Source organism: Phyllobates terribilis, unplaced genomic scaffold, assembly GCF_046119375.1.
Source record: "Phyllobates terribilis strain yellow unplaced genomic scaffold, ASM4611937v1 Scaffold_7__3_contigs__length_470593459, whole genome shotgun sequence".
NCBI lineage: Eukaryota > Metazoa > Chordata > Amphibia > Anura > Dendrobatidae > Phyllobates > Phyllobates terribilis.
The window spans coordinates 267,226,874-267,245,815 of NW_027362767.1; the positions used below are offsets into that span (position 1 = coordinate 267,226,874).

At 34.3% G+C, this 18,942-nt stretch overlaps 1 protein-coding gene across 2 annotated transcripts in view; it reads right to left on the minus strand.

Annotated features, from left to right (window-relative positions):
- NTNG2 (netrin G2) overlaps positions 1 to 18,942 on the minus strand; it is a 110,333-nt gene that overhangs the window by 80,169 nt on the left and 11,222 nt on the right. Inside the window, exon 1 of one of the 2 annotated variants that reach the window (XM_073640674.1) lies at positions 15,972 to 15,991. The exons of the other annotated variant lie outside the window; for it this stretch is intronic. The gene's annotated coding sequence lies outside the window, so the exon portion shown is untranslated. Of the gene's footprint in view, positions 1 to 15,971; positions 15,992 to 18,942 lie in introns of those variants that run through there. 2 annotated transcript variants of the gene reach the window in all.

Here is an 18,942-nt window from a genome sequence, read left to right on the forward strand (position 1 = left end):
CGGCTTTATATGGTCTCTCGGCCTAGTCTTAGGTTAAACACCTTTTTCGTACAATTATATGTGGTCAAGTGTTATAAGCGATGCCTAGATTATCAGTTACCCATCAATGTTCAATAGTAATAATCAAAGCCATCTATTTCAATGTATTGCAATACTTCACTAGACCTCAGACATTCTGTATTAAGCTTTTGTTTACTTCTTGTTAAAAACAAAAATCTTCTCTTTTAATAAACTTTGAATTTGAAAAAAAAGGAGGTGGAAGCAAAGGGCAAAGGTCTAAAGTACAAGAGGCAACATATATACTGTCTGCAATCAGTCCTGTGTGCACGAAAGAGGTCGTTATAAAGGAAAATCATCATTTAAATGACTGAACTGGTATTATAGTAGTTATATTCTTGTACATAGGAGCAGTATTATAGTAGTTATATTCTTGTGCATAGGAGCAGTATTATAGTAGTTATATTCTTGTGCATAGGGGCAGTATTATAGTATTTATATTCTTGTACATAGAGGGCAGTATTATAGTAGTTATATTCTTGTACATAGGGGCAGTATTATAGTAGTTATATTCTTGTACATAGGGGGCAGTATTATAGTAATTATATTCTTGTACATAGGGGGCAGTATTATAGTAGTTATATTCTTGTACATAGGGGCAGTATTATAGTAGTTATATTCTTGTACATAGGGGCAGTATTATAGTAGTTATATTCTTGTGCATAGGGGCAGTATTATAGTAGTTATATTCTTGTACATAGGAGCAGTATTATAGTAGTTATATTCTTGTACATAGGGAGCAGTATTATAGTAGTTATATTCTTGTACATAGGAGCAGTATTATAGTAGTTATATTCTTGTACATAGGAGCAGTATTATAGTAGCTATATTCTTGTACATAGGAGCAGTATTATAGTAGTTATATTCGTGTACATAGGAGCAGTATTATAGTAGTTATATTCTTGTACAGAGGGGGCAGTATTATAGTAGTTATATTCTTGTACAGAGGGGGCAGTATTATAGTAGTTATATTCTTGTGCATAGGGGCAGTATTATAGTAGTTATATTCTTGTACATAAGGGGCAGTATTATAGTAGTTATATTCTTGTACATAGGGGCAGTATTATAGTAGTTATATTCTTGTGCATAGGGGCAGTATTATAATAGTTATATTCTTGTACATAGGAGCAGTATTATAGTAGTTATATTCTTGTACATAGGGAGCAGTATTATAGTAGTTATATTCTTGTACATAGGAGCAGTATTATAGTAGTTATATTCTTGTACATAGGAGCAGTATTATAGTAGCTATATTCTTGTACATAGGAGCAGTATTATAGTAGTTATATTCGTGTACATAGGAGCAGTATTATAGTAGTTATATTCTTGTACAGAGGGGGCAGTATTATAGTAGTTATATTCTTGTACAGAGGGGGCAGTATTATAGTAGTTATATTCTTGTGCATAGGGGCAGTATTATAGTAGTTATATTCTTGTACATAAGGGGCAGTATTATAGTAGTTATATTCTTGTACATAGGGGCAGTATTATAGTAGTTATATTCTTGTGCATAGGGGCAGTATTATAATAGTTATATTCTTGTACATAGGAGCAGTATTATAGTAGTTATATTCTTGTGCATAGGGGCAGTATTATAGTAATTATATTCTTGTACATAGGGGGCAGTATTATAGTAGTTATATTCTTGTACATAGGGGGCAGTATTATAGTAGTTATATTCTTGTACATAGGGGGCAGTATTATAGTAATTATATTCTTATACATAGGGGCAGTATTATAGTAGTTATATTCTTGTACATAGGGGGCAGTATTATAGTAGTTATATTCTTGTACATAGGGGGCAGTATTATAGTAGTTATATTCTTGTACATAGGGGGCAGTATTATAGTAATTATATTCTTGTACATAGGGGGCAGTATTATAGTAGTTATATTCTTGTGCATAGGAGCAGTATTATAGTAGTTATATTCTTGTGCATAGGGGCAGTATTATAGTATTTATATTCTTGTACATAGAGGGCAGTATTATAGTAGTTATATTCTTGTACATAGGGGCAGTATTATAGTAGTTATATTCTTGTACATAGGGGGCAGTATTATAGTAATTATATTCTTGTACATAGGGGGCAGTATTATAGTAGTTATATTCTTGTACATAGGGGCAGTATTATAGTAGTTATATTCTTGTACATAGGGGCAGTATTATAGTAGTTATATTCTTGTGCATAGGGGCAGTATTATAGTAGTTATATTCTTGTACATAGGAGCAGTATTATAGTAGTTATATTCTTGTACATAGGGAGCAGTATTATAGTAGTTATATTCTTGTACATAGGAGCAGTATTATAGTAGTTATATTCTTGTACATAGGAGCAGTATTATAGTAGCTATATTCTTGTACATAGGAGCAGTATTATAGTAGTTATATTCGTGTACATAGGAGCAGTATTATAGTAGTTATATTCTTGTACAGAGGGGGCAGTATTATAGTAGTTATATTCTTGTACAGAGGGGGCAGTATTATAGTAGTTATATTCTTGTGCATAGGGGCAGTATTATAGTAGTTATATTCTTGTACATAAGGGGCAGTATTATAGTAGTTATATTCTTGTACATAGGGGCAGTATTATAGTAGTTATATTCTTGTGCATAGGGGCAGTATTATAATAGTTATATTCTTGTACATAGGAGCAGTATTATAGTAGTTATATTCTTGTACATAGGGAGCAGTATTATAGTAGTTATATTCTTGTACATAGGAGCAGTATTATAGTAGTTATATTCTTGTACATAGGAGCAGTATTATAGTAGCTATATTCTTGTACATAGGAGCAGTATTATAGTAGTTATATTCGTGTACATAGGAGCAGTATTATAGTAGTTATATTCTTGTACAGAGGGGGCAGTATTATAGTAGTTATATTCTTGTACAGAGGGGGCAGTATTATAGTAGTTATATTCTTGTGCATAGGGGCAGTATTATAGTAGTTATATTCTTGTACATAAGGGGCAGTATTATAGTAGTTATATTCTTGTACATAGGGGCAGTATTATAGTAGTTATATTCTTGTGCATAGGGGCAGTATTATAATAGTTATATTCTTGTACATAGGAGCAGTATTATAGTAGTTATATTCTTGTGCATAGGGGCAGTATTATAGTAATTATATTCTTGTACATAGGGGGCAGTATTATAGTAGTTATATTCTTGTACATAGGGGGCAGTATTATAGTAGTTATATTCTTGTACATAGGGGGCAGTATTATAGTAATTATATTCTTATACATAGGGGCAGTATTATAGTAGTTATATTCTTGTACATAGGGGGCAGTATTATAGTAGTTATATTCTTGTACATAGGGGGCAGTATTATAGTAGTTATATTCTTGTACATAGGGGGCAGTATTATAGTAGTTATATTCTTGTACATAGGGGGCAGTATTATAGTAGTTATATTCTTGTGAATAGGGGCAGTATTATAGTAATTATATTCTTGTACATAGGGAGCAGTATTATAGTAGTTATATTCTTGTGCATAGGGGCAGTATTATAGTAATTATATTCTTGTACATAGGGGGCAGTATTATAGTAGATATATTCTTGTACATAGGGGGCAGTATTATAGTAGTTATATTCTTGTGCATACAGGCAGTATTATAGTAATTATATTCTTGTACATAGGGGGCAGTATTATAGTAGATATATTCTTGTACATAGGGGGCAGTATTCTAGTAGTTATATTCTTGTACATAAGGGGCAGTATTATAGTAGTTATATTCTTGTACATAGGGAGTAGTGTTATAGTAGTTATATTCTTGTACATAGGGAGCAGTAATATAGTAGTTATATTCTTGTACATAGGAGCAGTATTATAGTATATTCTTGTACATAGGGGGCAGTATTATAGTAGTTATATTCTTGTACATATGAGCAGTATTATAGTAGTTATATTCTTGTACATAGGAGCAGTATTATAGTAGTTATATTCTTGTGCATAGGGGTAGTATTATAGTAGTTATATTCTTGTACATAGGAGCGGTATTATAGTAGTTATATTCTTGCACATAGGGTGCAGTATTCTAGTAGTTATATTCTTGTACATAGGGGCAGTATTATAGTAGTTATATTCTTGCACATAGGGTGCAGTATTATAGTAGTTATATTCTTGTACATAGGGGCAGTATTATAGTAGTTATATTCTTGTACATAGGAGCGGTATTATAGTAGTTATATTCTTGTGCATAGGGGCAGTATTACAGTAATTATATTCTTGTACATAGGGGGCAGTATTATAGTAGATATATTCTTGTACATAGGGAGTAGTGTTATAGTAGTTATATTCTTGTACATAGGGAGCAGTATTATAGTAGTTATATTCTTGTACATAGGGGGCAGTATTATAATAGTTATATTCTTGTGCATAGGGGGCAGTATTATAGTAGTTATATTCTTGTGCATAGGGGCAGTAATATAGTAGTTATATTCTTGTACAGAGGGGGCAGTATTATAGTAGTTATATTCTTGTACATAGGGAGCAGTATTATAGTAGTTATATTCTTGTACATAGGGGGCAGTATTATAGTAGTTATATTCTTGTGCATAGGGGCAGTATTATAGTAGTTATATTCTTGTACAGAGGGGGCAGTATTATAGTAGTTATATTCTTGTACAGAGGGGGCAGTATTATAGTAGTTATATTCTTGTGCATAGGGGCAGTATTATAGTAGTTATATTCTTGTACAGAGGGGGCAGTATTATAGTAGTTATATTCTTGTGCATAGGGGCAGTATTCTAGTAGTTATATTCTTGTACATAAGGGGCAGTATTATAGTAGTTATATTCTTGTACATAGGGGCAGTATTATAGTAGTTATATTCTTGTGCATAGGGGCAGTATTATAGTAGTTATATTCTTGTACATAGGAGCAGTATTATAGTAGTTATATTCTTGTGCATAGGGGCAGTATTATAGTAATTATATTCTTGTACATAGGGGGCAGTATTATAGTAGTTATATTCTTGTACATAGGGGGCAGTATTATAGTAGTTATATTCTTGTACATAGGGGGCAGTATTATAGTAATTATATTCTTATACATAGGGGCAGTATTATAGTAGTTATATTCTTGTACATAGGGGCAGTATTATAGTAGTTATATTCTTGTACATAGGGGGCAGTATTATAGTAGTTATATTCTTGTACATAGGGGGCAGTATTATAGTAGTTATATTCTTGTACATAGGGGGCAGTATTATAGTAATTATATTCTTGTACATAGGGGGCAGTATTATAGTAGATATATTCTTGTACATAGGGGGCAGTATTCTAGTAGTTATATTCTTGTACATAAGGGGCAGTATTATAGTAGTTATATTCTTGTACATAGGGAGTAGTGTTATAGTAGTTATATTCTTGTACATAGGGAGCAGTATTATAGTAGTTATATTCTTGTACATAGGAGCAGTATTATAGTATATTCTTGTACATAGGGGGCAGTATTATAGTAGTTATATTCTTGTACATAGGAGCGGTATTATAGTAGTTATATTCTTGTGCATAGGGGCAGTATTATAGTAATTATATTCTTGTACATAGGGGTCAGTATTATAGTAGATATATTCTTGTACATAGGGGGCAGTATTCTAGTAGTTATATTCTTGTACATAGGGGCAGTATTATAGTAGTTATATTCTTGCACATAGGGTGCAGTATTATAGTAGTTATATTCTTGTACATAGGGGGCAGTATTATAGTAGTTATATTCTTGTACATAGGGGCAGTATTATAGTAGTTATATTCTTGTACATAGGAGCGGTATTATAGTAGTTATATTCTTGTGCATAGGGGCAGTATTACAGTAATTATATTCTTGTACATAGGGGGCAGTATTATAGTAGATATATTCTTGTACATAGGGAGTAGTGTTATAGTAGTTATATTCTTGTACATAGGGAGCAGTATTATAGTAGTTATATTCTTGTACATAGGGGGCAGTATTATAATAGTTATATTCTTGTGCATAGGGGGCAGTATTATAGTAGTTATATTCTTGTGCATAGGGGCAGTAATATAGTAGTTATATTCTTGTACAGAGGGGGCAGTATTATAGTAGTTATATTCTTGTACATAGGGAGCAGTATTATAGTAGTTATATTCTTGTACATAGGGGGCAGTATTATAGTAGTTATATTCTTGTGCATAGGGGCAGTATTATAGTAGTTATATTCTTGTACATAGGGGCAGTATTATAGTAGTTATATTCTTGTGCATAGGGGCAGTATTATAGTAGTTATATTCTTGTACAGAGGGTGCAGTATTATAGTAGTTATATTCTTGTACAGAGGGGGCAGTATTATAGTAGTTATATTCTTGTGCATAGGGGCAGTATTATAGTAGTTATATTCTTGTACAGAGGGGGCAGTATTATAGTAGTTATATTCTTGTGCATAGGGGCAGTATTTTAGTAGTTATATTCTTGTACATAAGGGGCAGTATTATAGTAGTTATATTCTTGTACATAGGGGCAGTATTATAGTAGTTATATTCTTGTGCATAGGGGCAGTATTATAGTAGTTATATTCTTGTACATAGGAGCAGTATTATAGTAGTTATATTCTTGTGCATAGGGGCAGTATTATAGTAATTATATTCTTGTACATAGGGGGCAGTATTATAGTAGTTATATTCTTGTACATAGGGGGCAGTATTATAGTACTTATATTCTTGTACATAGGGGGCAGTATTATAGTAATTATATTCTTGTACATAGGGGCAGTATTATAGTAGTTATATTCTTGTACATAGGGGGCAGTATTATAGTAGTTATATTCTTGTACATAGGGGGCAGTATTATAGTAGTTATATTCTTGTACATAGGGGGCAGTATTATAGTAGTTATATTCTTGTACATAGGGGGCAGTATTATAGTAGTTATATTCTTGTGCATAGGGGCAGTATTATAGTAATTATATTCTTGTACATAGGGGGCAGTATTATAGTAGTTATATTCTTGTACATAAGGGGCAGTATTATAGTAGTTATATTCTTGTACATAGGAGCAGTATTATAGTAGTTATATTCTTGTACATAGGAGCGGTATTATAGTAGTTATATTCTTGTACATAGGAGAGGTATTATAGTAGTTATATTCTTGCACATAGGGTGCAGTATTCTAGTAGTTATATTCTTGTACATAGGGGCAGTATTATAGTAGTTATATTCTTGCACATAGGGTGCAGTATTATAGTAGTTATATTCTTGTACATAGGGGGCAGTATTATAGTAGTTATATTCTTGTACATAGGGGCAGTATTATAGTAGTTATATTCTTGTACATAGGAGCGGTATTATAGTAGTTATATTCTTGTGCATAGGGGCAGTATTACAGTAATTATATTCTTGTACATAGGGGGCAGTATTATAGTAGATATATTCTTGTACATAGGGAGTAGTGTTATAGTAGTTATATTCTTGTACATAGGGAGCAGTATTATAGTAGTTATATTCTTGTACATAGGGGGCAGTATTATAATAGTTATATTCTTGTGCATAGGGGGCAGTATTATAGTAGTTATATTCTTGTGCATAGGGGCAGTAATATAGTAGTTATATTCTTGTACAGAGGGGGCAGTATTATAGTAGTTATATTCTTGTACATAGGGAGCAGTATTATAGTAGTTATATTCTTGTACATAGGGGGCAGTATTATAGTAGTTATATTCTTGTGCATAGGGGCAGTATTATAGTAGTTATATTCTTGTACAGAGGGGGCAGTATTATAGTAGTTATATTCTTGTACAGAGGGGGCAGTATTATAGTAGTTATATTCTTGTGCATAGGGGCAGTATTATAGTAGTTATATTCTTGTACAGAGGGGGCAGTATTATAGTAGTTATATTCTTGTGCATAGGGGCAGTATTCTAGTAGTTATATTCTTGTACATAAGGGGCAGTATTATAGTAGTTATATTCTTGTACATAGGGGCAGTATTATAGTAGTTATATTCTTGTGCATAGGGGCAGTATTATAGTAGTTATATTCTTGTACATAGGAGCAGTATTATAGTAGTTATATTCTTGTGCATAGGGGCAGTATTATAGTAATTATATTCTTGTACATAGGGGGCAGTATTATAGTAGTTATATTCTTGTACATAGGGGGCAGTATTATAGTAGTTATATTCTTGTACATAGGGGGCAGTATTATAGTAATTATATTCTTATACATAGGGGCAGTATTATAGTAGTTATATTCTTGTACATAGGGGCAGTATTATAGTAGTTATATTCTTGTACATAGGGGGCAGTATTATAGTAGTTATATTCTTGTACATAGGGGGCAGTATTATAGTAGTTATATTCTTGTACATAGGGGGCAGTATTATAGTAATTATATTCTTGTACATAGGGGGCAGTATTATAGTAGATATATTCTTGTACATAGGGGGCAGTATTCTAGTAGTTATATTCTTGTACATAAGGGGCAGTATTATAGTAGTTATATTCTTGTACATAGGGAGTAGTGTTATAGTAGTTATATTCTTGTACATAGGGAGCAGTATTATAGTAGTTATATTCTTGTACATAGGAGCAGTATTATAGTATATTCTTGTACATAGGGGGCAGTATTATAGTAGTTATATTCTTGTACATAGGAGCGGTATTATAGTAGTTATATTCTTGTGCATAGGGGCAGTATTATAGTAATTATATTCTTGTACATAGGGGTCAGTATTATAGTAGATATATTCTTGTACATAGGGGGCAGTATTCTAGTAGTTATATTCTTGTACATAGGGGCAGTATTATAGTAGTTATATTCTTGCACATAGGGTGCAGTATTATAGTAGTTATATTCTTGTACATAGGGGGCAGTATTATAGTAGTTATATTCTTGTACATAGGGGCAGTATTATAGTAGTTATATTCTTGTACATAGGAGCGGTATTATAGTAGTTATATTCTTGTGCATAGGGGCAGTATTACAGTAATTATATTCTTGTACATAGGGGGCAGTATTATAGTAGATATATTCTTGTACATAGGGAGTAGTGTTATAGTAGTTATATTCTTGTACATAGGGAGCAGTATTATAGTAGTTATATTCTTGTACATAGGGGGCAGTATTATAATAGTTATATTCTTGTGCATAGGGGGCAGTATTATAGTAGTTATATTCTTGTGCATAGGGGCAGTAATATAGTAGTTATATTCTTGTACAGAGGGGGCAGTATTATAATAGTTATATTCTTGTACATAGGGAGCAGTATTATAGTAGTTATATTCTTGTACATAGGGGCAGTATTATAGTAGTTATATTCTTGTGCATAGGGGCAGTATTATAGTAGTTATATTCTTGTACATAGGGACAGTATTATAGTAGTTATATTCTTGTGCATAGGGGCAGTATTATAGTAGTTATATTCTTGTACAGAGGGTGCAGTATTATAGTAGTTATATTCTTGTACAGAGGGGGCAGTATTATAGTAGTTATATTCTTGTGCATAGGGGCAGTATTATAGTAGTTATATTCTTGTACAGAGGGGGCAGTATTATAGTAGTTATATTCTTGTGCATAGGGGCAGTATTTTAGTAGTTATATTCTTGTACATAAGGGGCAGTATTATAGTAGTTATATTCTTGTACATAGGGGCAGTATTATAGTAGTTATATTCTTGTGCATAGGGGCAGTATTATAGTAGTTATATTCTTGTACATAGGAGCAGTATTATAGTAGTTATATTCTTGTGCATAGGGGCAGTATTATAGTAATTATATTCTTGTACATAGGGGGCAGTATTATAGTAGTTATATTCTTGTACATAGGGGGCAGTATTATAGTAGTTATATTCTTGTACATAGGGGGCAGTATTATAGTAATTATATTCTTGTACATAGGGGCAGTATTATAGTAGTTATATTCTTGTACATAGGGGGCAGTAGTATAGTAGTTATATTCTTGTACATAGGGGGCAGTATTATAGTAGTTATATTCTTGTACATAGGGGGCAGTATTATAGTAGTTATATTCTTGTACATAGGGGGCAGTATTATAGTAGTTATATTCTTGTGCATAGGGGCAGTATTATAGTAATTATATTCTTGTACATAGGGGGCAGTATTATAGTAGTTATATTCTTGTACATAGGAGCAGTATTATAGTAGTTATATTCTTGTGCATAGGGGCAGTATTATAGTAATTATATTCTTGTACATAGGGAGCAGTATTATAGTAGTTATATTCTTGTGCATAGGGGCAGTATTATAGTAATTATATTCTTGTACATAGGGGGCAGTATTATAGTAGATATATTCTTGTACATAGGGGGCAGTATTCTAGTAGTTATATTCTTGTACATAAGGGGCAGTATTATAGTAGTTATATTCTTGTACATAGGGAGTAGTGTTATAATAGTTATATTCTTGTACATAGGGAGCAGTATTATACTAGTTATATTCTTGTACATAGGAGCAGTATTATAGTATATTCTTGTACATAGGGGGCAGTATTATAGTAGTTATATTCTTGTACATAGGGGGCAGTATTATAGTAGTTATATTCTTGTACATAGGGGGCAGTATTATAGTAGTTATATTCTTGTACATAGGGGGCAGTATTATAGTAGTTATATTCTTGTACATAGGAGCAGTATTATAGTAGTTATATTCTTGTGCATAGGGGCAGTATTATAGTAATTATATTCTTGTACATAGGGAGCAGTATTATAGTAGTTATATTCTTGTGCATAGGGGCAGTATTATAGTAATTATATTCTTGTACATAGGGGGCAGTATTATAGTAGATATATTCTTGTACATAGGGGGCAGTATTCTAGTAGTTATATTCTTGTACATAAGGGGCAGTATTATCTTATTTATATTCTTGTACATAGGGAGTAGTGTTATAGTAGTTATATTCTTGTACATAGGGAGCAGTATTTTAGTAGTTATATTCTTGTACAGAGGGGGCAGTATTATAGTAGTTATATTCTTGTACATAGGGAGCAGTATTATAGTAGTTATATTCTTGTACATAGGGGCAGTATTATAGTAGTTATATTCTTGTGCATAGGGGCAGTATTATAGTAGTTATATTCTTGTACATAGGAGCAGTATTATAGTAGTTATATTCTTGTGCATAGGGGCAGTATTATAGTAGTTATATTCTTGTACATAGGGGGCAGTATTATAGTAGTTATATTCTTGTACATAGGGGGCAGTATTATAGTAGTTATATTCTTGTACATAGGGGGCAGTATTATAGTAATTATATTCTTGTACATAGGGGGCAGTATTATAGTAGATATATTCTTGTACATAGGGGGCAGTATTCTAGTAGTTATATTCTTGTACATAAGGGGCAGTATTATAGTAGTTATATTCTTGTACATAGGGAGTAGTGTTATAGTAGTTATATTCTTGTACATAGGGAGCAGTATTATAGTAGTTATATTCTTGTACATAGGAGCAGTATTATAGTATATTCTTGTACATAGGGGGCAGTATTATAGTAGTTATATTCTTGTACATAGGAGCGGTATTATAGTAGTTATATTCTTGTGCATAGGGGCAGTATTATAGTAATTATATTCTTGTACATAGGGGTCAGTATTATAGTAGATATATTCTTGTACATAGGGGGCAGTATTCTAGTAGTTATATTCTTGTACATAGGGGCAGTATTATAGTAGTTATATTCTTGCACATAGGGTGCAGTATTATAGTAGTTATATTCTTGTACATAGGGGGCAGTATTATAGTAGTTATATTCTTGTACATAGGGGCAGTATTATAGTAGTTATATTCTTGTACATAGGAGCGGTATTATAGTAGTTATATTCTTGTGCATAGGGGCAGTATTACAGTAATTATATTCTTGTACATAGGGGGCAGTATTATAGTAGATATATTCTTGTACATAGGGAGTAGTGTTATAGTAGTTATATTCTTGTACATAGGGAGCAGTATTATAGTAGTTATATTCTTGTACATAGGGGGCAGTATTATAATAGTTATATTCTTGTGCATAGGGGGCAGTATTATAGTAGTTATATTCTTGTGCATAGGGGCAGTAATATAGTAGTTATATTCTTGTACAGAGGGGGCAGTATTATAATAGTTATATTCTTGTACATAGGGAGCAGTATTATAGTAGTTATATTCTTGTACATAGGGGGCAGTATTATAGTAGTTATATTCTTGTGCATAGGGGCAGTATTATAGTAGTTATATTCTTGTACATAGGGACAGTATTATAGTAGTTATATTCTTGTGCATAGGGGCAGTATTATAGTAGTTATATTCTTGTACAGAGGGTGCAGTATTATAGTAGTTATATTCTTGTACAGAGGGGGCAGTATTATAGTAGTTATATTCTTGTGCATAGGGGCAGTATTATAGTAGTTATATTCTTGTACAGAGGGGGCAGTATTATAGTAGTTATATTCTTGTGCATAGGGGCAGTATTTTAGTAGTTATATTCTTGTACATAAGGGGCAGTATTATAGTAGTTATATTCTTGTACATAGGGGCAGTATTATAGTAGTTATATTCTTGTGCATAGGGGCAGTATTATAGTAGTTATATTCTTGTACATAGGAGTAGTATTATAGTAGTTATATTCTTGTGCATAGGGGCAGTATTATAGTAATTATATTCTTGTACATAGGGGGCAGTATTATAGTAGTTATATTCTTGTACATAGGGGGCAGTATTATAGTAGTTATATTCTTGTACATAGGGGGCAGTATTATAGTAATTATATTCTTGTACATAGGGGCAGTATTATAGTAGTTATATTCTTGTACATAGGGGGCAGTATTATAGTAGTTATATTCTTGTACATAGGGGGCAGTATTATAGTAGTTATATTCTTGTACATAGGGGGCAGTATTATAGTAGTTATATTCTTGTACATAGGGGGCAGTATTATAGTAGTTATATTCTTGTGCATAGGGGCAGTATTATAGTAATTATATTCTTGTACATAGGGGGCAGTATTATAGTAGTTATATTCTTGTACATAGGAGCAGTATTATAGTAGTTATATTCTTGTGCATAGGGGCAGTATTATAGTAATTATATTCTTGTACATAGGGAGCAGTATTATAGTAGTTATATTCTTGTGCATAGGGGCAGTATTATAGTAATTATATTCTTGTACATAGGGGGCAGTATTATAGTAGATATATTCTTGTACATAGGGGGCAGTATTCTAGTAGTTATATTCTTGTACATAAGGGGCAGTATTATAGTAGTTATATTCTTGTACATAGGGAGTAGTGTTATAATAGTTATATTCTTGTACATAGGGAGCAGTATTATACTAGTTATATTCTTGTACATAGGAGCAGTATTATAGTATATTCTTGTACATAGGGGGCAGTATTATAGTAGTTATATTCTTGTACATAGGGGGCAGTATTATAGTAGTTATATTCTTGTACATAGGGGGCAGTATTATAGTAGTTATATTCTTGTACATAGGGGGCAGTATTATAGTAGTTATATTCTTGTACATAGGAGCAGTATTATAGTAGTTATATTCTTGTGCATAGGGGCAGTATTATAGTAATTATATTCTTGTACATAGGGAGCAGTATTATAGTAGTTATATTCTTGTGCATAGGGGCAGTATTATAGTAATTATATTCTTGTACATAGGGGGCAGTATTATAGTAGATATATTCTTGTACATAGGGGGCAGTATTCTAGTAGTTATATTCTTGTACATAAGGGGCAGTATTATCTTATTTATATTCTTGTACATAGGGAGTAGTGTTATAGTAGTTATATTCTTGTACATAGGGAGCAGTATTTTAGTAGTTATATTCTTGTACATAGGAGCAGTATTATAGTATATTCTTGTACATAGGGGGCAGTATTATAGTAGTTATATTCTTGTACATAGGAGCAGTATTATAGTAGTTATATTCTTGTACATAGGAGCAGTATTATAGTTGTTATATTCTTGTGCATAGGGGCAGTATTATAGTAGTTATATTCTTGTACATAGGAGCGGTATTATAGTAGTTATATTCTTGTGCATAGGGGCAGTATTATAGTAATTATATTCTTGTACATAGGGGTCAGTATTATAGTAGATATATTCTTGTACATAGGGGGCAGTATTCTAGTAGTTATATTCTTGTGCATAGGGGCAGTATTATAGTAATTATATTCTTGTACATAGGGGTCAGTATTATAGTAGTTATATTCTTGTACATAGGGGGCAGTATTCTAGTAGTTATATTCTTGTACATAGGGGCAGTATTATAGTAATTATATTCTTGTACATAGGAGCAGTATTATAGTAGTTATATTCTTGTACATAGGGAGTAGTGTTATAGTAGTTATATTCTTGTACATAGGGAGCAGTATTATAGTAGTTATATTCTTGTGCATAGGGGGCAGTATTATAGTAGTTATATTCTTGTGCATAGGAGCAGTATTATAGTGGTTATATTCTTGTACAGAGGGGGCAGTATTATAGTAGTTATATTCTTGTACATAGGGAGCAGTATTATAGTAGTTATATTCTTGTACATAGGGGCAGTATTATAGTAGTTATATTCTTGTACAGAGGGGGCAGTATTATAGTAGTTATATTCTTGTACAGAGGGGGCAGTATTATAGTAGTTATATTCTTGTGCATAGGGGCAGTATTCTAGTAGTTATATTCTTGTACATAAGGGGCAGTATTATAGTAGTTATATTCTTGTACATAGGGGCAGTATTATAGTGGTTATATTCTTGTACATAAGGGCAGTATTATAGTAGTTATATTCTTGTGCATAGGGGCAGTATTATAGTAGTTATATTCTTGTACATAGGAGCGGTATTATAGTAGTTATATTCTTGTGCATAGGGGCAGTATTATAGTAATTATATTCTTGTGCATAGGGGCAGTATTATAGTAGTTATATTCTTGTACATAGGAGCAGTATTATAGTAATTATATTCTTGTACATAGGGGGCAGTATTATAGTAGATATATTCTTGTACATAGGGGGCAGTATTCTAGTAGTTATATTCTTGTACATAAGGGGCAGTATTATAGTAGTTATATTCTTGTACATAGGGAGTAGTGTTATAGTAGTTATATTCTTGTACATAGGGAGCAGTATTATAGTAGTTATATTCTTGTACATAGGAGCAGTATTATAGTATATTCTTGTACATAGGGGGCAGTATTATAGTAGTTATATTCTTGTACATAGGAGCAGTATTATAGTAGTTATATTCTTGTACATAGGAGCAGTATTATAGTTGTTATATTCTTGTGCATAGGGGCAGTATTATAGTAGTTATATTCTTGTACATAGGAGCGGTATTATAGTAGTTATATTCTTGTGCATAGGGGCAGTATTATAGTAATTATATTCTTGTACATAGGGGTCAGTATTATAGTAGATATATTCTTGTACATAGGGGGCAGTATTCTAGTAGTTATATTCTTGTACATAAGGGGCAGTATTATAGTAGTTATATTCTTGTACATAGGGAGTAGTGTTATAGTAGTTATATTCTTGTACATAGGGAGCAGTATTATAGTAGTTATATTCTTGTACATAGGAGCAGTATTATAGTATATTCTTGTACATAGGGGGCAGTATTATAGTAGTTATATTCTTGTACATAGGAGCAGTATTATAGTAGTTATATTCTTGTACATAGGAGCAGTATTATAGTTGTTATATTCTTGTGCATAGGGGCAGTATTATAGTAGTTATATTCTTGTACATAGGAGCGGTATTATAGTAGTTATATTCTTGTGCATAGGGGCAGTATTATAGTAATTATATTCTTGTACATAGGGGTCAGTATTATAGTAGATATATTCTTGTACATAGGGGGCAGTATTCTAGTAGTTATATTCTTGTACATAGGGGCAGTATTATAGTAATTATATTCTTGTACATAGGTGTCAGTATTATAGTAGTTATTGTAGCATACCTGGCGGCGTTCTTGCATGGTGTTCCATCTCTCATCATGCAAGATCGCAAACTTCATCTCCCGCCCAGCTTCCTGGTCTGGCTTCTTTCCTTGTGCTCTGCTCTGCTCCACTTTGGCTGCATAGGGCGACGCCGCTGAACTTCCTGTTTCTTGTACCTGCTGCGGACACGCCCCTGTTGCACCTTCAGCCTATTGCTGTCCATCTTTGGGTATTTATACCACCTTCTTCCTCAAGATGGCGCCTGAGCATTGTTTCTTGTCAGTTGGCTTTTTGTCTCTGACATGCCAGGTCCTATCCTGTTTTCCTGCCTGTTTTCCAGTTCTGTGTCTGAACTGTGTTCTTGTGAACACGCCTCTTACCTGTTCTTTCGCCTTCTAGGGGCCGTATTCCTAGATCTGCCTGTCTGTGCCTTGCGGTATCTGTTCCCGTCTGAACAGAGTCCTGTTTGTGTCCCTGCCTTGCGGTATCTGTTCCCGTCTGAACAGAGTCCTGTTTGTGTTCCTGCCTTGTGGTATCTGTTCCCATCTGAACAGAGTCCTGTTTGTGTTCCTGCCTTGCTGTCTCTGTTCCCGTTCCTCTGTTCCCTGTTGTCTGTGCCTCGTTTCTACTTTAACCTTGTCTCCCTTTTTCCCTCTATGTCTGTTTTCTGCGTCTTTCTGCAGAGTCTGAACCCGCTCCTAAATTCCTTCTCGTCGTCTCTGTACCTCTGTTGTGAATTTAGTGTACGCTCGCTACTTCTATGTAAGTACTGTGCGTGCTTCTGGTTCTGCCTTTCCTTCTCCGTCTGTTCTTTGTGAACAGAGTCCTATCCCCTTGCCTTGTTTACCGCTCTGCGGTGTCCGCTCTGCTCCTGCTTAGCTTGCCGCTCTTGCGGTTTCTGCTCTGCTCCTGCCTTGTTTACCGCTCTGCGGTGTCCGCTCTGCTCCTGCTTAGCTTGCCGCTCTTGCGGTTTCTACTCTGCTCCTGCCTTGTTTACCGCTCTGCGGTGTCCGCTCTGCTCCTGCTTAGCTTGCCGCTCTTGCGGTTTCTGCTCTGCTCCTGCCTTGTTTACCGCTCTGCGGTGTCTGCTCTGCTCCTGCTTAGCTTGCCGCTCTTGCGGTTTTCACTCTGCTCTTGCCTTGCTTGCCGCTCCTGCGGTCTCTGCTCTGCTCTTATCTTGCTTACTGCTTCTGCGGTTTCCGCCCTGCCCTGCTTCTGCCCGCTGCTCCGGCAGTCCTGTCCTGCCCTGCTTGTGCTCACTGCTCCTGCAGCCCCGTCCTGCTCTGTTCTTGCCCACCGCTTCGGGCGTTCCCTCTCTGCTGTGGTTGTCTACCGCATCTGCGGTTCTGTGACCCAGTCTGTACTGGGTCTTAACCTCTCTGTGCTCCAGCCCGTCCTTTCGGCCAGTACCTCCCTGCCTGCATACTCGCCTGTATCCACCCATCTGCATACCTGCCGTGTTTGCTTACATCCACCAGTCTGTGCCAGCCTAACCTGCCTGTTCCAGTAATCCTAGTGTGGGTCAACCCCCGTGTCCGGAGTTTGACCTGGAGTAGCACCTGGTCCCTCTGCCCGGTTTCTCCCTGGTGCACTGGCGTCGTATGCCGTCGTGCCACCTTGGTCGGATCAGCCAGATACTTAGTCACGCCCCTCCAGGCACTCTCCGGTCCATGGTCCAGTGGAACCACAACACCCGCACACGCCAGTCAGTCCGGGCGTGTGCATAACAGTTATATTCTTGTGCATAGGGGGCAGTATTATAGTAGTTATATTCTTGTGCATAGGGGCAGTATTATAGTAGTTATATTCTTGTACAGAGGGGGCAGTATTATAGTAGTTATATTCTTGTACATAGGGAGCAGTATTATAGTAGTTATATTCTTGTACATAGGGGGCAGTATTATAGTAGTTATATTCTTGTGCATAGGGGCAGTATTATAGTAGTTATATTCTTGTACAGAGGGGGCAGTATTATAGTAGTTATATTCTTGTGCATAGGGGCAGTATTCTAGTAGTTATATTCTTGTACATAAGGGGCAGTATTATAGTAGTTATATTCTTGTACATAGGGGCAGTATTATAGTGGTTATATTCTTGTACATAAGGGCAGTATTATAGTAGTTATATTCTTGTGCATAGGGGCAGTATTATAGTAGTTATATTCTTGTACATAGGAGCGGTATTATAGTAGTTATATTCTTGTGCATAGGGGCAGTATTATAGTAATTATATTCTTGTGCATAGGGGCAGTATTATAGTAGTTATATTCTTGTACATAGGGAGTAGTATTATAGGAGATATATTCTTGTACATAGAGGGCAGTATTCTAGTAGTTATATTCTTGTACATAAGGGGCAGTATTATAGTAGTTATATTCTTGTACATAGGGAGTAGTGTTATAGTAGTTATATTCTTGTACATAGGGAGCAGTATTATAGTAGTTATATTCTTGTACATAGGAGCAGTATTATAGTATATTCTTGTACATATGAGCAGTATTATAGTAGTTATATTCTTGTACATAGGAGCGGTATTATAGTAGTTATATTCTTGTACATCGGGGGCAGTATATAGTAGTTATATTCTTGTACATAGGGGGCAGTATTATAGTAGTTATATTCTTGTACATAGGGGGCAGTATTATAGTAATTATATTCTTGTACATAGGGGTCAGTATTATAGTAGATATATTCTTGTACATAGGGGGCAGTATTATAGTAGTTATATTCTTGTACATAGTTGGCAGTATTATAGTAGTTATATTCTTGTACATAGGGGGCAGTATTATAGTAGTTATATTCTTGTACATAAGGGGCAGTATTATAGTAGTTATATTCTTGTACATAGGGGGCAGTATTCTAGTAGTTATATTCTTGTGCATAGGGGCAGTATTATAGTAATTATATTCTTGTACATAGGGGCAGTATTATAGTAATTATATTCTTGTACATAAGGGCAGTATTATAGTAGTTATATTCTTGTACATAGGGG